The sequence below is a fragment of the Salvelinus sp. IW2-2015 genome, linkage group LG18, assembly GCF_002910315.2.
Source record: "Salvelinus sp. IW2-2015 linkage group LG18, ASM291031v2, whole genome shotgun sequence".
NCBI lineage: Eukaryota > Metazoa > Chordata > Actinopteri > Salmoniformes > Salmonidae > Salvelinus > Salvelinus sp. IW2-2015.
Window position 1 is genome coordinate 38,237,681 of NC_036858.1, and position 20,504 is coordinate 38,258,184.

Consider the following 20,504-nt stretch of genomic DNA (forward strand, 5'->3'; position numbering starts at 1 on the left):
AGCACTAAACCAGTGTCTACAAATGTGAAACCAACATTTCTATGATCAATGGTTAAAAAATGCTTCTCTGTGACATAACAAGGGAGGGTACTTTCTTGCTCCCTACACCACTGCGAATCTGATAGTGTTTGAAAATCCCTGTTTTAAAATGTTTTTACTTTTGATGATGTCATCAGATTGAACTTTTTAACTTAATAATTTGTTCTACAAAATGGAGAAATGTGCTGTTTTCATATATGTTAACACAGGTATTGCACTGGAGATAATGAAAAATAAGTGCTTTTTAACGGCATATGTGAAGTAGGGTATTGTGACAGCAAATCAATACATTTTCATACAATTTACAATTAAGTGTCTATTCTATTCTATTTAGGATACATGGGTTCCGATACGATGCAGGAAAAATTTGGTGCAATTCGGTTTGATTAGAGCAGGTATTCCCAAACTGGGGTACTACCAGGGGCACTCGCAATGCCATTGGGGGTACGCCAAATAAAAATGTGATTCACATAAAAACATTTTTTTTTGCTTCCGCGTCCATAGAAACACATACCAGCTCTACTGGTAGTACTGCTACTACCAGCAGTACTACACCTACACCTGTCGACGACACAGGTTGTTCTGCTTCCATGAGCACATCCAATGCTAGCATCAGTAAGTCTACATTTGTTGTTAGCCCAGCTAGCATGGACACTGAGTTGTGAATCTGATGCAGCCGAAGAGCTACTGCCCCCTTACCCGGGAAAGCACCGAACAACAGACAGGGACGTTGGACCATCGAAGAGGCGCAAATATGATGAGAACTACATTGATTTGGGGTTCACTTATATTGGGAGCAGTGCCTTTCCTCAGCCACAGTGTTTTATATGTGCAAAAGTATTATCTCACAACTCGATGAAACATTCACTCTTGCGCAGACATTTAGAAACAAAACATGCCAATTTGAAAAATAAGCCACGGGAGTTTTTTGAGCGAGAATTAAGACGACTTTCGAGTAGTAAAAGCAACAGATATGGTGCGCTATCGAGTGGCTAGGACAGGCAAGCCCCATACTATTGTGGAGGACTTAATTCTTCCTGCTGCCGCGGATATGGCTTCATCAAACAACACTGTTTCACGACGCATCAGTGACATGGCAGGAGATGTTTTGAAAAAATTACCGCTTCGCATACAAGCCAGTGAATTCTATGCGTTACAGCTGGATGAGTCAACAGACGTGGCGGGCCTGGCACAGCTCCTGGTATATGTCCGTTACGTTTATGGGGGGTCAATTAAGGAAGTAATCCTCTTCTGCAAACCACTGGAAACCAGGACAATAGGAGAGGATATTTTTTAAGTACTGGACAGCTTTGTGACATCAAATGGACTTTGGTGGTCAAGATGTGTTGGTATCTGTACTGATGGCGCAAAAGAGGCTCTTGCTGTCAATGGAATGCCTGACAGCTTGAAAGACGTTTTGGACACTACAGTGAAAATGGTTAACTTTGTTTAAGCAAGGCCCCTGAACTCTCGTGTATTTTCTGCACTATACAATGATATGGGCAGCGAACATGTAATACGTTTACTACATACAGAAGTGCGCTGGTTATCAAGGGGCAAAGTATTGACATGTTTAAAAAAAAAAGAGAGACAGCTTAAAGTTTTCTTTACTGACCATATTTTCACTTGTCTGAATACTTTTGCAAGGCACTGTAGTGTAAGAGCCCAAAAACACGAAAAACAAAACGCCTGGAGTTTCAGCCTGTTCAGGTAGGATGGAATTTTTGGTCCACGACATGACATTACAATGTGATCTGATTGTTCTGACTGTTCTGACCAGTAAACAGTCATATTTTATTTAAGCGATAAGGTTTGAGAGGGTGTGGTACATGGCCAATATACCACGGCTAAGGGCTGTTCTTTTGCACAACGCAAAGCGGAGTGCCTGTATACAGCCCATAGCCGTGGTATATTGGCCATATTCCACAAACCCCCGAGGTGCCTTACTGCTATTATAAACTGGTTACCAACGTAACAAGAACAGTAAAAAGTACTTTTTTTGTCATGCCAATCAGCATTCAGGGCTTGACCCACCCAGTTTGTAATTGCATTTATACCATGGCATTGTTGAACACTCATTTCTGATTAGCTTGAAGGGCATTCTAGAGCGTGCCCTATTTCCCTATAACACATGGTATGTCAGCATGGTAGAATTCAATGGCTTTAGTTCATTCTTACATGTTCTATGTTTGAGCTGCTTTTGAAAGAAACATTTGAATTGAAAACTTTATTGGCATTGCTGAATTTGATTTTCATAAAAGCAAGCTAGGACTGATGGCTTAGTTAGCTAAACTAGCGAGTCTGTTTGTTTGGTTACCAAGGCAACTACTGTAGCTTTCTAGTAAACTTGCTAGCTTCTTCAGTGGATGTTGAACACATTTCTAGGTACAAATGTGTTAAATTATAGCCATGGTATGAAAGGGATAATCAACTTGGGGTTTTATGTGTCGTGTCTTTGGTGATGCCAGATTAAGTGATATCACATGCTATTCTATAAAATCGTTTCTCCGTAATTAATATTACCTGATTGAGCTAATCATGTAAATGTAATTAACTAGAGAGTCGGGGCACCACAAAAGAATATTTATAGAGCTGTTATCTTCCGAATAAACTCTCAAAGACCTAGTAATATTTTACATCAATAGCAGTCAATATTAATCGTCACCTTAATTCAGTCTCATCTGAAAGTTGTAAATTCTTGGTTATCTTCACGAGCTCTGGCTAACAAGTTGAGTCAGCAATACAAAATTGGGTTTAATTATTTATTTACTAAATAGCTAACTAATCACACAGAATTACATATACACAGAATGAATCATACCTTGATTACACATTATGTCATAAAGGAAAACGTCCCTAGTGGACGGAACAGATATGACAGCTGGTTACACAAAATAAAAGGGGGCTGGGTTTGAGTGAAAGAGCGGGAAGACTTGAGGAACAAAGGTACCAGCCATGCTATCGTAAATACAGTATCTTATGCATTCTAAATTACCGCCCATTTGGAAAAGGAAAATGCAATAAATATTTACTCTGAGCTGCGCTTCGGTAGGTTGGTGGTAGATGGAAGGCCGTGTTGCCCAACCGAGTCCTTTGTCCTTTGAAGAATGTCTCTGGTGGTAAATTGGATACGTTGTAGTAACGTCGTTGTGTGGTAGAGAGGATACTCTGTCTGTCCTTTCCTAGCCAACGTTTGCAGCTGCTGTTGCTAACTCAACGGCTAGGAGGTATCACTTCTGTAGTGAATACGAGTTCAAAGTTCATACCATTCACAACCAAAGCTCACGCTGAGGTTGGCTTAGTTCTGTAGTTGACATGTTAGTCCTTTTAACGTATGGACCGTCGTCCTCACATCCTCGGGAATAGGTTACATTTTCGTCAAGGCCTTATATAGTGGAGCGAGAAGGGTGTGTTTGAAACTATTTATAACCCATATCTCTTCACAGGGGCGGGCCACTGATTGAGCAGAGCCCTAACCTTATGAAAACCCAAATATCTCATTTGGAAGCTAAAATTAAATTTAATCTCTTCACCAATAATTATATATTCAAACATTTAAATTGAACAACAATTCCATGTGAATCTGATAACTACAATGTGCAGACTTTCCACTGTAGAGTTTATGTCCTCCTATTATTGATGAGAAAGTCTCAGATGACAACCGAACTGACATCATATTCATTAAGTACCACTGCATATGTTCAATTGGTCGGATTACCAGAATATAGTTCATTTCCCCCCACCTTCTGATGTTCCCAGAATCTCTATGTTAACCAAAGGATTTTCAAATGTCACATCAGTAGGGTAGAGAGAGGAAAAAGGGGGGAAGAGGTATTTATGACTGTCATAAACCTACCCCCAGGCCAACGTCATGACATATGCGTTCTCTGGAAAATAATGCAACTCCATGGAAGATTAGTTCCACTCCGCTAGCATGTCATGGAACACACCTTTCACATGGTTCATTATATTCCATGGAAAGGACAGCCCCTCGTTCATTATCCCTTACATGTATCCTCCTGCTTTGAAGGGGTAAGTGGGGTAGGCTCTAGAGCAGAGGGGGATCCTACAAAGCAAGCTAGATCTAATCAGGGTTTTCTAAAGCTAACTAGCTTAGGCTTCATCTGTAATACAACCGTGGATGTTGCTCGTCCGCCTGCCACTCACTCTAGGAGTCTTGTAACTGTCGCACATGGCTAGTCGAATGCCAAACTCTTCATTGAGACAATGCTTAAACATCAATCCATGGTTGAGTCAGTGCCACATTTCAATTTGTGCTGAAATCTAAATTAAAGAAATGTTATCTTGCAAATTCAGCAGGCTAATATTTTATTACTTATCGTTAATGCTGTCTTTGGTGTGCTTTGGTGAGCTTATCAGTGCACAAGCTATTGATATCATTGTTTTATTAATTAATTATTCAAAAGTGTTACATTGCTTGTTTAAAAAGGATTCAGTCATTACTAAATGTGTAATGTGATATATTTTTACATTTTAAAAAAAATGACACAAAAAAACATGTGCATCAGTAGCACAATTTCTAAGTTATTCATATTAGTTTTTACTTACATTTGTTTGTTGACTCCATATATTGACATTGAGGTTTTAATATTTGGCTGACTTTTCTTAGTGGAGGTACTAAGAATTGAATTATGGGAATTGAATTATGGGGAGTTTCAGGCCCCGAAGTGAACATAATTGTACACTCACAAACTCGACTAAAAAAGAGAGCTGAGGGGCTTACATTGCAAACGTCCCTTGCTTAGCTAATCATTTGGACCGCCCTCCAAGATGGTGACGGGGATTCCCCCAAGGGCATAAGGCGAGAGTAAGTGGACGAGGGTGTGTCTTTTATGAGTTTGAACCGCAGCCTAAGCATAGACCTTTTGTACAACGTAGCAACGCCCACTTCCGCTCAACTTCCTACCCGATACATAGCTTCCTGTCCCGATCCCGTCCTGTCAGCCTGATATCATTACCTCAGTATATAAATATAATCATATTTCTATAGCGTTTTTTTATCATTCTTGTTGAAAATTATGTTTATCTGTTCAGTAAGTGATTTTTGTCATTCGATTGTGTTCTGTGTCTTTTTTTTGTCTCTTTAGCTAGCAAATGTTAGCTACCAGTACCTAGCTAACGTTAGTGCTATCATTAACGTTATTAGTTGGTGCGGCATCTTTATTGAAAGTTAGGAAATTAAGATTTCTTTTAACCTTCTAGTGGGCTTCGACATCTGAAGAAGGGAGCAGTACCTTTGCTATTCCAGTGGAATAACTACCATGTCCATGAGATCCTCATATTACTGATGGGAAGCATCAACTGCATCTGGGCTGTGGCTTGCCTTCTCATAAAATTACCAGTGTGGGCCTATTGTGAAGGCATGGGCCAAGGAGCAATGAGCTACTACTGCAATGCATCTTTCCTTTTTTTGCTGTGACCATCCACATTGTCTAACACCCTGTAGTCCATTTATTGATGATAAACAGTACTGCTTATACTCCAAACACAAAATGTTTACAGTGACAAGAGAACAGAAAAAATTTACTGAATTATTTAAAATGATTTACTAATAAATTGCAAACAGATTTGTTGGTTTGTTTCTCTTTCATTAATTGAAAGATAAAGGAGCCTGTCTGTTGTTATTTAGTCTTTCCTGCCAATGAAATTTTGCATGTACACATATAAGTAGTACCAGTCACCCTTCTCTCTAATTAGTGAGAACACCACTGGGTCTCTATGTATTCTCTCGATCAGAATGTCCTCATGCGCACAAACAACAAAGTCACACACTCCAACCCAGCGATGTAGACCTTGAACTTGCCAATAGTAGGCATGCTGCCTCTTCAGGGAAGGTTCACTGTTATGCATGTGAACGTACTTGCAATCCACAAATCCCTTTATGTTCGGGTAATCTCAACTAGGCCAAAAGGTGGATGCTCGAGAGGGTCGTAGACCAGTCCATCAGGAGAAGATGCAAGTCAAGGGACGTCAGGATGTATGATGAGGCCACAGGGTGAGAAGTTGACATTCTGCATTTTGCAGTAGTCACTAGCTGCTTCCAACTGCAGTCCCCTCTTCATGTCAGCTGTTGGTGCTGTGCATTTGAGGATCCTTTCAGCTAGATTGCCTGCGGATGTCAGCCCTCTCACATGGCAAGCCTCTCTGAACCGTGACGAGGTCAGTCCTCTATTTTATGGGCTGTTGCAAAGCTCACATGAAGAGACAATGTGAAGCTGGTCTTCTTCACTGAGCTCAAATGTGCAGCCTTGAAAGTTGCTCTCCAGTCTGTAGCCATCAACGGGCAGTGAAGGGAATGGTGGTGTCTCCATATGGTGAACTATGTGTCGCGTTGTGATTGGAGGCTGATGGTAAGACAAGAGGCTCCCCACCTGTACCTTTCCAAAGTGGGAGTCAACTAAAAGCTTTTCAGCAGACATCCCCATGCTGCAGATCAAAGGCTTGGATAGAGGGTCAAAGTACTTGTACCCCTCTTCTATCTGGGGAACTGAGAGGTCAGGGAGCGGTCCAAGAAGGGCGCAGTAGAGAGTCCTTCTGCAAAGAAAAGCAGCCTCTGTGGTTAGCCAATCTAAACAATGTACTTGAAACCACCTGAAATGAAATAATTGTAAATAGTCAAAGTGTAATAGGATATGACCAGATACTACCTACTATACTGGCTATTAGGGAATACTCACCTAATCCCTCCTTCTGCCATGCACTTTTTGGTGGGCTTGGTGATGGTCATTTTGCCTATGGGCCCAGGTTGCAGACCCCAGACTGTACAAGGGCACTATTCTAAATCTAATCATGAGACAATTTAAGTTTTCTTTAAATCATTTCTTAGCATTATGATGTGATTATAACCATATGATGTTGATATGTGGTATAGATATTAAAACATACCATAGTCCTTGGCTTAAGCCACTGCTGCTATGCCTCTGTGCAGAGGTGAGGTAGGACCACTGGTGTTCCCATCTGGGAATAGTGTGCAGACTGGGATAGTAATGCAACATGAACAGTGATGTTGTATCATTGTTACTTGCTCAGGGGGCTTCAGTACAACCTACGTAGGGATATAAAAAGAAAATGACTAGACTATACAATCACTCAACATGTGTCACGACCAGCAAACATATGTGACTGGAGCAACATGCAACAGCCACTACATTCATTACAGCAATACGGGTTTAAACATTTCTATTAAGGGTATACGTATGCTCTTGTTTAAATGTCATCTAATGTATCCAACATAAAAGAGTTTACAGAAACAGCAAGGAAGACGACTGAACAATTACTACACTAAGAACGGTTTCATAGACATGGGTTAAGCCTAGTACTAGACTAAGCAATGCCTCTTAATGCAGATCTCCATTGACAGGAACTTCTTAGTCTAAGACTAGGCTTCATCTCTGACTGTGTAACCGGCATGTAGTGTGTCAGAAACAGCTGACTTTTCACCCTACACTCAAACTGTGTGGTTTCTCATTTTTCTTCATGGACCTCTAGCAGCAAGCCTGTATGCTGACCTGTTCAAAACTGTTTTGATTGTAACTACGTTACAGCTTTGAGTAAACATCCTTGTCTGGTCTGATAGGCAACTTGGCTACACTTACCTTCATAGTTGAAAAGGTAACTGTAGACATAAAGTTTGAATCCTTTTTCCAACTTCGAGGTCGTTGTTTTGCTACTTGTCTTGGCCAGACGATGTAAATCCGTCACTGTTATCTTTGGCAGCTCTTGCAAGCACCTTGTGTGGCTAATTGCTAGACACCTTACTAGTTGCAGCTTTAAGCCCCTCAGCCCTCGTTTTTAGTTTAGTTTAGTTTGGTTAGCTTTTGTAAATTGTAGAAATAAAACATTTTCCTTCTTCAGAAGTTCCAGCTAGGCAGGCTAACGTTATTTAGCTAAATCATTTGCTAGCTATCATACAGTAGGTATATATAAATAAATATATAGTTACTATTAGTAGACAGGCAATCATAATTGACTGTAGCCCATTCTAACCAGACGTCATGATACGTCATCCAAAGTGTCGACTTAATTTGAGGGCTGAGGGGATAGGGTGTGTCTTTTAAGTGTTTGGACTGCAGCCTAGCTGTGTTCCATGTGTGTTCTGCGCTTTAAAGTGTCCATGAGGAAACACTTGTGCTTAAAAGGTTCCATGCTGTGAAGAAATGGAGACGCGATTAATGGCGTAGAAAATTCACGCCGATAAACATGTCAAGCGTTAACTCTTTATTAGTGTGTTATCTTTGAAAGCCCTATACATAATATATTATTATTTTCATGAAATTAACACACACATTGATTTATTAGATATACATTGATGATTTAAAAATAACATTTTAAAATACTGCATCTGGTCTTTTAGGAACTGGCTATATGTGTAAGCCTGCTTCTACTGAAAATACCTTTAAATCAATTTATATCCCAGTCATTGAAAAAAGTAAGATCTTGCAGAAAAACAACCACATCAAATCTGAAAAAGGGTACTTGTGTCTCCATCCATCTCTGGGCCTGGCTCTTTTGTGAGAAAGATTATAAACGTTTGGTAATTGAAGTTTTGTAGCTCGAGGGGGAGTCGGTCTGTTGATTAGTGCAGGATATTAGTTTCACAAATGAAAGCAAATTGCCCCGAGGTTCAAATTTGAATATTTAGATTGTTCTTGGAGTAAGCTGTTGGAGTGTATAGAGCCTTGATTACCAATTACTGATGGAGTATTGCCTCTTTAACATTTCCAGTTTTCCTTCTCTACTTCCACTTATTTTATTGGGAAAAACAGATTTCCAGTAAAGCAATGTTCCATTAGATTAACAGAACAAAGCCTCTCTGTGTTTTTTGAGTTGGCTAATGAAACATTAGTCTAGCTGCTGCGCTGCTTGTTGATCAGATGAGTGACTCTCTGCTTTGGTAATCCTTATTGTGGATAAACGTTTGTTGTTGAATTAATTATTTTTAAATGGCTAATGCACTTTGCATTGTATGGAGGTACCTAGGTGAAGTTGCACAGTGCTTGTTGATCAGATGAGTGTCCCTCTGCTTTTGTGATCCTAATGGTGCATAGAAGTTTGATGTTGAGATTGTTGTTCTTAAAATATGTCTTTTTTTTTAGACAATTGTATCTTAATCCACTTTTTTGCTGGTGTCAATTATTATATGATCGTTTCAGGTATAGGCTACATTGTATGGACCCATCTACACTTTAAAAATAGAAAGTCTAAAAACACCATGATTGTCGAATGAAACCATGAGAAGTATTGCACCTAAGCTAAGATGTGGTGTTTGGAGGTTGTTTGAATGTAAACCCAATGTAAGTGTTTTAATAACCAGAATGTGTTTTAAAACAGAAATGTACAGTAGTACTCTGAAAGGGTCAAAGTGGTTCTTCAACCTGAATAGTAGTGTTTTTAACCTCGGTGTACCCCCCGTGTGTCACGATCGTCATAAGGAGTGGACCAAAAAGCAGCGTGGTATGTTTCCATCCTTTTTATTAGGAAGAGAAAACTCAAATAACAAAAACAATAAAGCGAACAAACGAAACGTGACGCTCAGAGTACTGCTCACAGGCAACTATACCTAGACAAGATCCCACAAAGCACAAAGGGGAAATGGCTGCCTAAATATGATCCCCAATCAGAGACAACGATAAACAGCTGAATCTGTTTGGGAATCATACCAGGCCAACATATATACATAATTACCTAGATGACCCACCCTAGTCACACCCCGAACGAACCAACATAGAGAATAACAGGCTCTCTATGGTCAGGGCGTGACACCGCGGGACGGTTGAATTAACTTAGGATAATGTGATTAGCATGAGGTCGTAGTAACAACAACAAAAAATCGCAGGTCATAGACATATCTGATATGGGCAGAAAGCTTAAATTCTTGTTAATCTAACTGCACTGTCCAATTTACAGTAGCTATTACAGTGAAATAATACCATGCTATTGTTTGAGGAGAGTGCACAATTATAAACTTGAAAATGTATTAATAAACCAATTAGGCACATTTGGGCAGTCTTGATATAACATTTTGAACAAATATGCAATGGTTCATTGGATCAGTCTAAAACTTTCTCAATCAAGCAATGGATTAGTAATGCAAATGGTATCAAGAATCAAGGTAAGACCCAAGTGCAGACTGTGTGAAGTAACAATGTTTAATGTAACCACAGGGGTAGGCAAACGACAGGTCAAGGCAGGCAGGAGTCAATAATCCAGAGTAGGAGTAAAGGTACAGGATGACAGACAGGCTCAGGCAGAGGTCAATAATCCAGAAGTGGAGCAAAGGTACAGGACTGCAGGCAGGCTCAGAGGTGGGCGGAGTGGTCAGGCGGGCGGGTACAGGGTCAGGAAAGGCAAGGGTAAAAAATCAGGAAGACGAGAAAAGAGAGGCTGGGAAAAGACAGGCGCTGACAGGACGAACGCTGGTAAGCTTGACAAATAAGACGAACAGGGGACACACAGGGGATAATGGGGAAGATGGGAGGGGGGTGGAGACAATCACAATGACAGGTGAAGCAGATCAGGGCGTGACAATTGGTTTATAGCCTAAGTATTGATTGATGATAAGGGACTATAGAGAATATTTTTTGTGGAATTCCACCGTAATTTTTAAAATGCTTTATTTTGACCGATTAGAAACGGGAGGGGCAGTAAGATGGTACATTTTGTTGACATTTTACCCACTCAACCACACAGCCAAACTGTAAAAAATGATTCTGGGATGAATTGAAATTGACAACAACAAAAAACACCAACATATACTTAATTAAAATGTATGCAAGTTGTCTAGCGGTAACGCATCTGGCTTAGACAGGACACCCCTCTCCCCATCAATCGGGGTTAAATTTCCTGCTCCAACCCTTAAATCTGTTTCTTACATCTATCTATATCCTTTCTTTCATTTCATAACTGTTTCAATAAATTGTAAAAATAACCCCCCAAAAATGTCTACAAGATGTACGCAAGTTGTTTAAATGATTTGTTCATTTAAATAGAGTATGTTGCTCAAAATGTGATTATCTTTCATAGTGATGCACCGATATTACATTTTTGGCTGATACTGTTGATAATTCGTTTTACTTGAGACAGGAGACCAAGTGGAGACATAGGACGAGGTGGATAATTTTATAATAAGGCAGGTTTATTCAAGTGTAAAAATATTATGCAAAGCGTGCAGCACGGCTCTTTCTATCTGATCCGTATGGGGTCGTCAGGAAAAGGGGCTAGTTTCAACAGTAGTACAGTATTATATAGACAAKAAGCAAAGTAGGTAGATCTGCGAGTCTGGCCTTCCGATTGGTCGAACTGGGTCTTGGGTAGTCCTGTACAGGCCTGGTGTCCACGTTCCATTGGTTCCTGAGGTAGTTCTTTGTCCTGAGCTCCAACCCTGAGTTGTGTGTGTCTGTGTGATTGTCATGGGGGAGGGGAGTTGTGGGTGTTGTGTATGTGTCTAATGAGTCCAGCATATGTCCAAGGAAAGAGGGGGTGTGTATGTTGTGTCAACTATAGCTAAAGTTGAGAAGTTGTTAAAACAAGTTACCAATATCTAATACAATTTCTTACAATACCGATATCTGATATTTTCATTGCCAAAAAAAACAATACCGATAACCAATATAAATATATATTTTTTAAACATTCTAGTACAGTTAAATAGTTAACAAACACACATATGGACGCAGCGGTCTAAGGCACTGCATCTCAGTGCAAGTCTCTCGAAACCAGGCTGTATCACATCCGGCCGTGATTGGGATTACCATAGGGCGGCGCACAATTGGCCCAGCGTCGTCCGGGTTTGGCCGTGGTAGGCCGTCATTGTAAATAAGAATTTGTTCTCAACTGACTTGCCTAGTTAAATAAAGGTTACACACACACACTAACAAACCACAATGACCAAAAAGTTATTTTGTTGCCATTTACGTATGTCGAAATGACGAGTAAAACATAATCAAAACCTATTTCTTTCACTTACTTGCTGTGCTGTTTTGTTGTTCATTTGTTCAGTTGGTTCATTCTCAACCAGGATTTATATGGAACGCTGTTTGGGTCTTTATGCTGACTGGGGAGGTGATTTCACACAGTCACAGTCCTGCGATAAGAGCTACAATGCTAATATTTACCTAAACTCTTCACAGTTGTGTTCTGTGGGTGTCACCGAGTAGGCTGATAACCCATTTCATTGCTTCACATTCCAACCTTGTTTAACATATCTAGTCTAAATATGGCATGATTCCACCAATTGTAACCTGCATCACTTTCAAAGGGGTACTTTTATTTTGAAGGCAAACCACAAATTCCACTATTGTGTCTAAGCCTTATTGTGGCTAGCTTCACAACACGTAACCCGGTACGGTCGAGCATCACTAGCCAGATGAAGCTAGCTGGCTGATTATAACGTTAGCTTTGGGCAACAGGGTTAAGTAGCTGGCTAGATATTTATTTTCATTAACTGAAGTTCAATTTCAATAGGCGAACAACAAGTGGCTACCTAGCTAATACTTACTTTCAAGGATTTCTAAATCATTGCTACGAATAATGAATATAACTGCAGTTTCTACTGGTCGTTGTTTTCAGGCTGGTTTTATTGGTGCTAGCTAGGTACCAAGCTAAAGCTAGCTAGCCCCCCGAGAAGTTGTGGTCAAACAAATAATGCTTTATTACCAACGCAGTATTGTAAACACATCGTCCATGGCAGGTGTTTGTTTGTTTGCTGCCTTTTATATACAGCTTTGACAGTGCTACTGATAGTAGTGGTGGCGCTTGGCTTGCACGTGTAAATTCAGAACACACAACATTCTCTAATAGAATTGTGTTATTTATTTGTCCAATGTCCAACACAGCAAATGAAAGATAAACATCTTGTGAATCCAGCCATCATTTCCGATTTTTAAAATGTTTTACAGCAAAAACACAATATGTATTTCTATTAGCTAACCACAATAGCCAAAGACTCAACCGCATATCTTCACCATGTTTCTACCTCATAGGTAGCTATCACAAAACCGACCAAATAGAGATATAATTAGTCACTAACCAAGAAACAACTTTATCAGATGACAGTGTTATAACATGTTATACAATACATTTTTGTTTTGTTCGAAAAATGTATAAATCATAAATCATAGTTTTACATTGCAGCTACCATCACAAATAGCACCGAAGCAGCCAGAATAATTACAGAGAGTAACATGAAATACCTAAATACTCATCATAAAACATTTATGAAAAATACATGGTGTACAGCAAATGAAAGATAAACATCTTGTGAATCCAGCCAATATTTCCGATTTTTTGAAGTGTTTTACAGCGAAAACACAATATATATTTCTATTAGCTCACTACAGTAGCCAAACACACAACGCAATTTACTCCCCGCAAAATTAGCTTGCACAAAACCGACAAAATAGAGATAAAATTAATCACTAACCTTGAACAAATTCATCAGATGACAGTCTTATAACATCAGGTTATACAATACACTTATGTTTTGTTCGAAAATGTGCATATTTAGAGCTACAAATCCTGATTATACATTGTGAATACGTAGCATAGATTCACCAGAATCTCCAGAGGTTTTTGGACACTCACCTAATCTGACCAAAGAACTCATCATAAACGTTACATAAAAATACTTGTTGTATGGCAAATGAAAGATACACTGGTTCTTCAAATCTTTTCTCAATAGGGGGGCGCTGTTTCCACTTTGTAAAAATTCGTTCCCAAATTAAACTGCCTCGTACTCAATTCTTGCTCGTACAATATGCATATTATTATTACTATTGGATAGAAAACACTCTCTAGTTTCTAAAACCGTTTGAATTATATCTGTGAGTAAAACAGAACTCATTTTGCAGCAAACTTCCTGTCAGGAACTGAAAAATCTCAAATCGGGGGCTCTGTTCCAGGGTCAGTTTATAAATTTCCATGTAATCTATGGGTCGACATGCACTGCATACGCCTTCCCCTATATGTCAGTAAGCAGTGAGAATTGGAATGGAGTGTCTGGGTAGTTCTGAGGCCGTATAAAAGCTCTTGGAACCGGGTGTGCACTCTTTTCAACGTTCATCATGACGCAAGACAGACCTCAGGATTGCATTCTGAAAAGCTCTCGTTATAGGCTTTAGATATATCCGGCTCTGATTTTATTCGATATAGGTGTTAAAAACATCATAATGTAGTTATTTTAAACCGAGTTATATCAGTTTATATCAGTATATTGCGATTTTCGGTATTTCATTTGTGCTGCGTTATAGTGAGTTGGACACCTCTTCGTCACATGGCTAATGTTTGCTGCTAATTCCAAAGTTGAAGACGACAATCTACAACCGAGCAACGATTATTCTGGACAAAGGACAACTTGCACAAGATTCTGATGGAAGCTCATCAAAWAGTAAGAACTATTTATGATGATAATTCGTTGTTCTGTTGAAAAATGTTACACTACTATTCCGCCATTAATTTCGGTGCGGTCTCGCTTTAACGCACGCTGTATGTCGTAGTAACATTAATTTATAAAATCTAACACAGCGGTTGCATTAAGAACTAATGTATCTTTCATTTGCTGTCCAACCTGTATTTTTTAGTCAAGTTTATGATTAGTTATTGATTAGATTAGGTGCCTCTCCCAAGATTTCTCCCGACATTTTGTTGGCAGCTTGGCTACTATTCTCATTGTATAACCACGATTTGTGCCGCTAAATATGCACATTTTCGAACAAACAATATATGTATTGTGTAATATGATGTTATAGGACTGTCAWCTGATGAAGTTTTGAGAAGGTTAGTGAAAATTTTTATATCTTTTGCTGGTTTATTCGCTATCGCTAACGTGCATGAATCAATGCTGCTGTGTGGTTGGCTATTGTAGTAAGCTAATATAATGCWAWATTGTGTTTTCGCTGTAAAACACTTAAAYAATCTGAAATATTGGCTGGATTCACAAGATGTTTGTCTTTCATTTGCTGTACGCTGTGTATTTTTCATAAATGTTTTATGATGAGTATTTAGGTAATTCACGTTGCTCTCTGTAGTTATTCTAGTTGCTTTGGTGAGAGTTGTGATGGTGGCTGCAATGTAAAACTATGATTTATACCTGAAATATGCACATTTTTCGAACAAAACATATGCTATACAATAWATATGTTATCAGACTGTCATCTGATGAAGTTGTTTCTTGGTTAGTGACTATTTATATCTTTATTTGGTCGAATTTGTGATAGCTACCTATGCAGTAAAAAATGTTGGGGAAAAAAAGTTGTGTCTTTTGCTATCGTGGTTAGCTAATAGAAATACATATTGTGTCTTCCCTGTAAAACATTTTAAAAATCAGAAATGATGGCTGGATTCACAAGATGTGTATCTTTCATCTGGTGTCTTGGACTTGTGATTTCATGATATTTAGATGCTAGTATTTACTTGTGGCGCTATGCTAGGCTATGCTAGTCAGCTTTTTTACTGATGAGGGTGCTCCCAGATCCGGGATTGGGACCAACTAGAAGTTAATGCAACCGCCGTGTTAGATTTTTAAAAATAACTTTACCATAACAAACAGCTTGCGTTATTGCGAGACAGCGCTCGCCAAAACGGCCGAGAATAGGAATCAACATTTTCCACAGAAATACAAAATAACATCATAAATTGTTCTTACTTTTGCTGAGCTTCCATCAGAATCTTGTACAAGGAGTCCTTGGTCCAGAATAAATCGTTGTTTGGTTTTAGAAAGTCCTTTTCTTCTGTCGAATTCGCGCCACAATGCTAGCCAAGCTTGATAACGTTCCCATCTTCTCTCGAAGCAAAGAACGGAAAACTCCAAAAGTCCCAATAAACGTTGAATAATCTGATAAAACTCGGTTCAAAAAACATACTTTACGATGTTATTATCACATGTATCAAATAAAATCAGAGCCGGAGATATTCGCCGTGTAAACCGAACGCTTATCATAAGACAATATCGAGGTGCTTGGTAGAGAAAGGAAATTCCTGACCTGCCACTCCAAAAGCTCTTGTTCGACCTCAGATCAAGCTAGACACCCCATTCCACCTTCCACTGCCTGTTGACATCTAGTGGAAGGCGTATGAAGTGCATGTATATCGATAAATATAAGCCAGTTGAATAGGCAGGCCCTGAAACAGAGCCCCATTTTCAGAATTTTCACTTCCTGTCTGGAAGTTTGCTGCCAAATGAGTTCTGTTTTACTCACAGATATAATTCAAACAGTTTTAGAAACTTGAGAGTGTTTTCTATCCAATAGTAATAAAGGCAAAACATATATATAAATAGAATATATGCATATTGTATGATCTAGAATAAGAAACGAGCCGTTAAATTGGCACGACTTTTTCCAAAGTGAAAATAGCGCACCCCTATTGACAAGAGTTAAATGGATTCCTTTGATTGTCGCTCGCTGAAATGTTGTTACTCTTTCAAATGACTACTCAACTGTTGACTGCTCGATCCACACAGCAGACATTGTGGGCTAGATGGAATGTTGTTGCTCGTGTAGTGCAAAATGTACCTACGTTAATACAGTTGAAGTCGGAAGTTTACATACACTTAGGTTGGAGTCATTAAAACTCATTTTTCAACCACTCCACAAATTTCTTGTTATCAAACTATAGTTTTGGCAAGTCGGTTAGGACATCTACTGTGCATGACACCAAGTAATTTCTCAACAATTGTTTACAGACAGATTATTTCACTTATAACACTGTATCACAATTCCAGGGGTCAGAAGTTTATATACACAAGCTGACTGTGCCTTTAAACAGCTTGGAAAATCCAGAAAATTAGTCACGGCTTAGAAGCTTTTGATAAGCTAATGAGACCATTGATGTGTACCTGTGGATGTATTTCAAGGCCTACCTTCAAACTCAGTGCCTCTTTGCTTGACATCATGGAAAAAAAAAGAAATCACCAAGACCTCAGAAAAAAAATAGAACACACCACAAGTCTGGTTCATCTTTGGAGCAATTTCCAAATTCCTGAAGGTACCACATTCATCTGTACAAACAATTGTGCGCAAGAATAAACATCATGGACCACGCAGCCATCAATCCGCTCAGGAAGGAGACACGTTCGGTCTCCTAGAGATGAATGTACTTTGGTGCGAAAAGTGCAAATCAATCCAGAACAACAGCAAAGGATCTGTGAAGATGCTGGAGGAAACAGGTACAAAAATACCTATATCCACAGGTAAACAAGTCTTATACGACATAACCTGAAAGGCCATAAGGCCATAAAAAAGGCCATAAAAAAGCCAGACTACAGTTTGAAACTGCACATGGGGACAAAGATCGTACTTTTTGGAGAAATGTCATCTGTCGAGGCAAACAAAAATAGAACTGTTTGGCCATAATGAACACGTTACGTTTGGAGGAAAATGCAGAGGCTTTCAAGCGAAGAACACCATCCCAACCGTGAAGCACGGGGGGCAGCACCATGTGTGGGGGTCTTGCTGCAGGAGGGACTGGTGCACTTCACAAAATAGATAGCATCGTGAGAAGGATAGTTATGTGATATATTGAAGCAACATCTCAAGATATCAGTCGGTAGTTAAAGCGTGGTCGCAAATGGTTTCCAAATGACAAGGACCCCAAGCAACTTCCAAAGTTGTGGAAAAAAAGGCTTAAGGACAACAAAGTCAAGGTATTGGAGTGCCATTACAAAGCCCGACCTCAACCTAGAAAACTGTGGGCAGAACAAAAACCGTGTGCGATTAAGGAGGCCTTCAAACCTGACTCAGTTACCCAGCCTGTCAGGAGGAATGGGCCAAAATTCACGCAAATTATTGTTGGAAGCTTGTGGAGGCTAGCTGAAACGTGACCCAAGTTAAACAATAAAGACAATGCTACCAAATACTAATGGAGTATGTAAATGATCAGCCACTGGAGAAGTGATGAAAGAAATAAAAGCTGAAATATATAACTCTCTGCTATTATTCTGACATTTCACATTCTTAAAAGAAAGTGGTGATCAACTGACTTAAGACAGGGAATTTTAACTAAGATTAAATGTCAGGAATTAAAAAAAACTGAGTTTAAATGTATTTGGCTAAAGTGTATGTAAACCTCCGACTTCAACTGTAAATATATACACTGCTCAAAAAAATAAAGGAAACACTAAAATAACACATCCTAGATCTGAATGAATGAAATATTCTTAAAATACTTTTTTCTTTACATAGTTGAATGTGCTGACAACAAAATCACCAAAAATGATCAATGGAAATCAAATTTATCAACCCATGGAGGTCTGGAGGGAGTCACACTCAAAATTAAAGTGGAAAACCACACTACAGCTGATCCAACTTGATGTAATGCCTAAGAACAAGTCAAAAAGAGGCTCAGTAGTGTGGTGGCTCCACGTGCGTTAGACCTCCCTACAACGCCTGGGCATGCTCCTGATGAGGTGGCAGATGGCTCCTGAGGATCTCCTCCCAGACCTGGACTAAAGCATCCGCCAACTCCTGGACAGTCAGTTGCAACGTGGTGGGGATGGAGCGAGACATGATGTCCCAGATGTGCTCAATTGGATCAGGTCTGGGAACGGCGGGCCAGTCCATAAGCACAATGCCTTCCTCTTGCAGGAACTGCTGACACACTCCAGCCACTGAGGCTAGCATTGTCTGCATTAGGAGAACCCAGGCCAACCGCACCAGATAGGGTCCACAAGGGGTCTGAGGATCTCATCCGGTACCTAATGGCAGTCAGGCACCTCTGGCGAGCACAATGGAGGGCTGTGCGCCCCCCAAAGAAAGTCACCCCACACCATGACTGACCCACCGCCAAACCGGTCATGCTGGAGATGTTGCAGGCAGCAGAACGTTCTCCACGGCATCTCCAGACTCTGTCACGTCTGTCACATGTGCGTGAACCTGATTTCACTGTGAAGAGCACAGGGCGCCAGTGGCGAATGTGCAATCTGGTGTTCTCTGGCAATCCAAACGTCCTGCACGGTGTTGGGCGGCTGAAGCACAACCCCCACTGTGTGGACGTCGGCCCTCATACCCACCCTCATGGAGTTTCTTCTGACCGTTTGAGCAAGACACATGCACATTGTGGCCTGCTGGAGGTCATTTTGCAGGGCTCTGGCATTGCTCCCCCTGCACAAAGGCGGAGGTAGTGGTCCTGCTGCTGGGTGTGCCTCCTACGGCCTCTCCACGTCTCCTGAGTACTGGCCTGTCCCCTGGTAGCGCCCCATGCTCTGGACACTACGCTGACAAGCACAGCAAACCCTTTGCCACAGCTCGCATTGATGTGCCATCCGGGATGAGCTGCACACCTGAGCCACTTGTGTGGGTTGTAGACTCCGCTTCATGCTACCACTAGAGTGAAAGCACGCCAGCATTCAAAAGTGACCAAAACATCAGCCAGGAAGCATAGGAACTGAGAAGATGGTCTGTGGTCACCACCTGCAGAACCACTCCTTTATTGGGGTGTCTTGCTAATTGCCTATAATTTCCACCTGTTGTCTATTCCATTTACACAACAGCATGTGACATTTATTGTCAATCAGTGTTGCTTCCTAAGTGGACAGTTTGATTTCACAGAAGTGTGATTGACTTGGAGTTACATTGTGTTGTTTAAGTGTTCCCTTTATTTTTTTGAGCAGTGTATATATACATATATATATATATATATATATATATATTCTTAGAGCTATGGTCTATTTTCCTGAATTTCCGCCTGACTGACGTGCCCAAAGTAAACTGCATGTTACTCAGGCCCAGAAGCCAGGATATGCATAAAATTGGTAGCATTGGATAGAAAATGTTAAAATATTTTCTGAGACTATAACACAATTGATATGGCAGGCGAAATTCCAAAGAAAAACGAACCGGGAAAAAAAAATTGGAGCTCCCACGCTCTTTTAATGGAAAGCTGTGGGGTCTATGTATTTCCAGCTCCCAGATTGCAATTCCCATGGCTTACACTAGATGTCAACAGTCTTTGTTCATTGTTTCAGGCTTGTTTCTTCAAAAATGAGAACGAATTTGGAGTTTTCATACAATGACTCCCGGTTCAAAATCAGTCTGTTGGCGCACTTACTAATTTTACTTTTCTATATAACATACTTATTTCCGTATGAAATATTATAGTTTATTTACATTTTAGAATACCTGAGGATTAAAATTAAATAAATCAATTAAATGTAGTTTGACTTGTTTGAACAAAGTTTAGAGGTAGCTTTTTGGACTCCTTTGTCTGCATGTTCAACGAGTGGATTACTGAAATTGATGGCACCAACTAAACTGACTTTTTGGGATATAAAGAAGGATCTATCTTAAAAAAGGATTTATCTAACAAAATGACCATTCATGTTGTAGCTGGGACCCTTGGGATTGCAAACAAAGGAAGATTTTCAAAAGTAAGTGATTTATTTAATCACTATTTGTGATTTTATGAAGCCTCTGCTGGTTGAAAAATATGTTGATGTGGGGTGCCGTCCTCGA

At 39.9% G+C, this 20,504-nt stretch overlaps 1 protein-coding gene across 1 annotated transcript in view; it reads left to right on the top strand.

The window, feature by feature from the left end:
* Window positions 1-20,504, top strand: part of LOC111977924 (protocadherin-15-like) — a 280,873-nt gene that overhangs the window by 42,195 nt on the left and 218,174 nt on the right. The gene's annotated exons all lie outside the window — the stretch shown is intronic.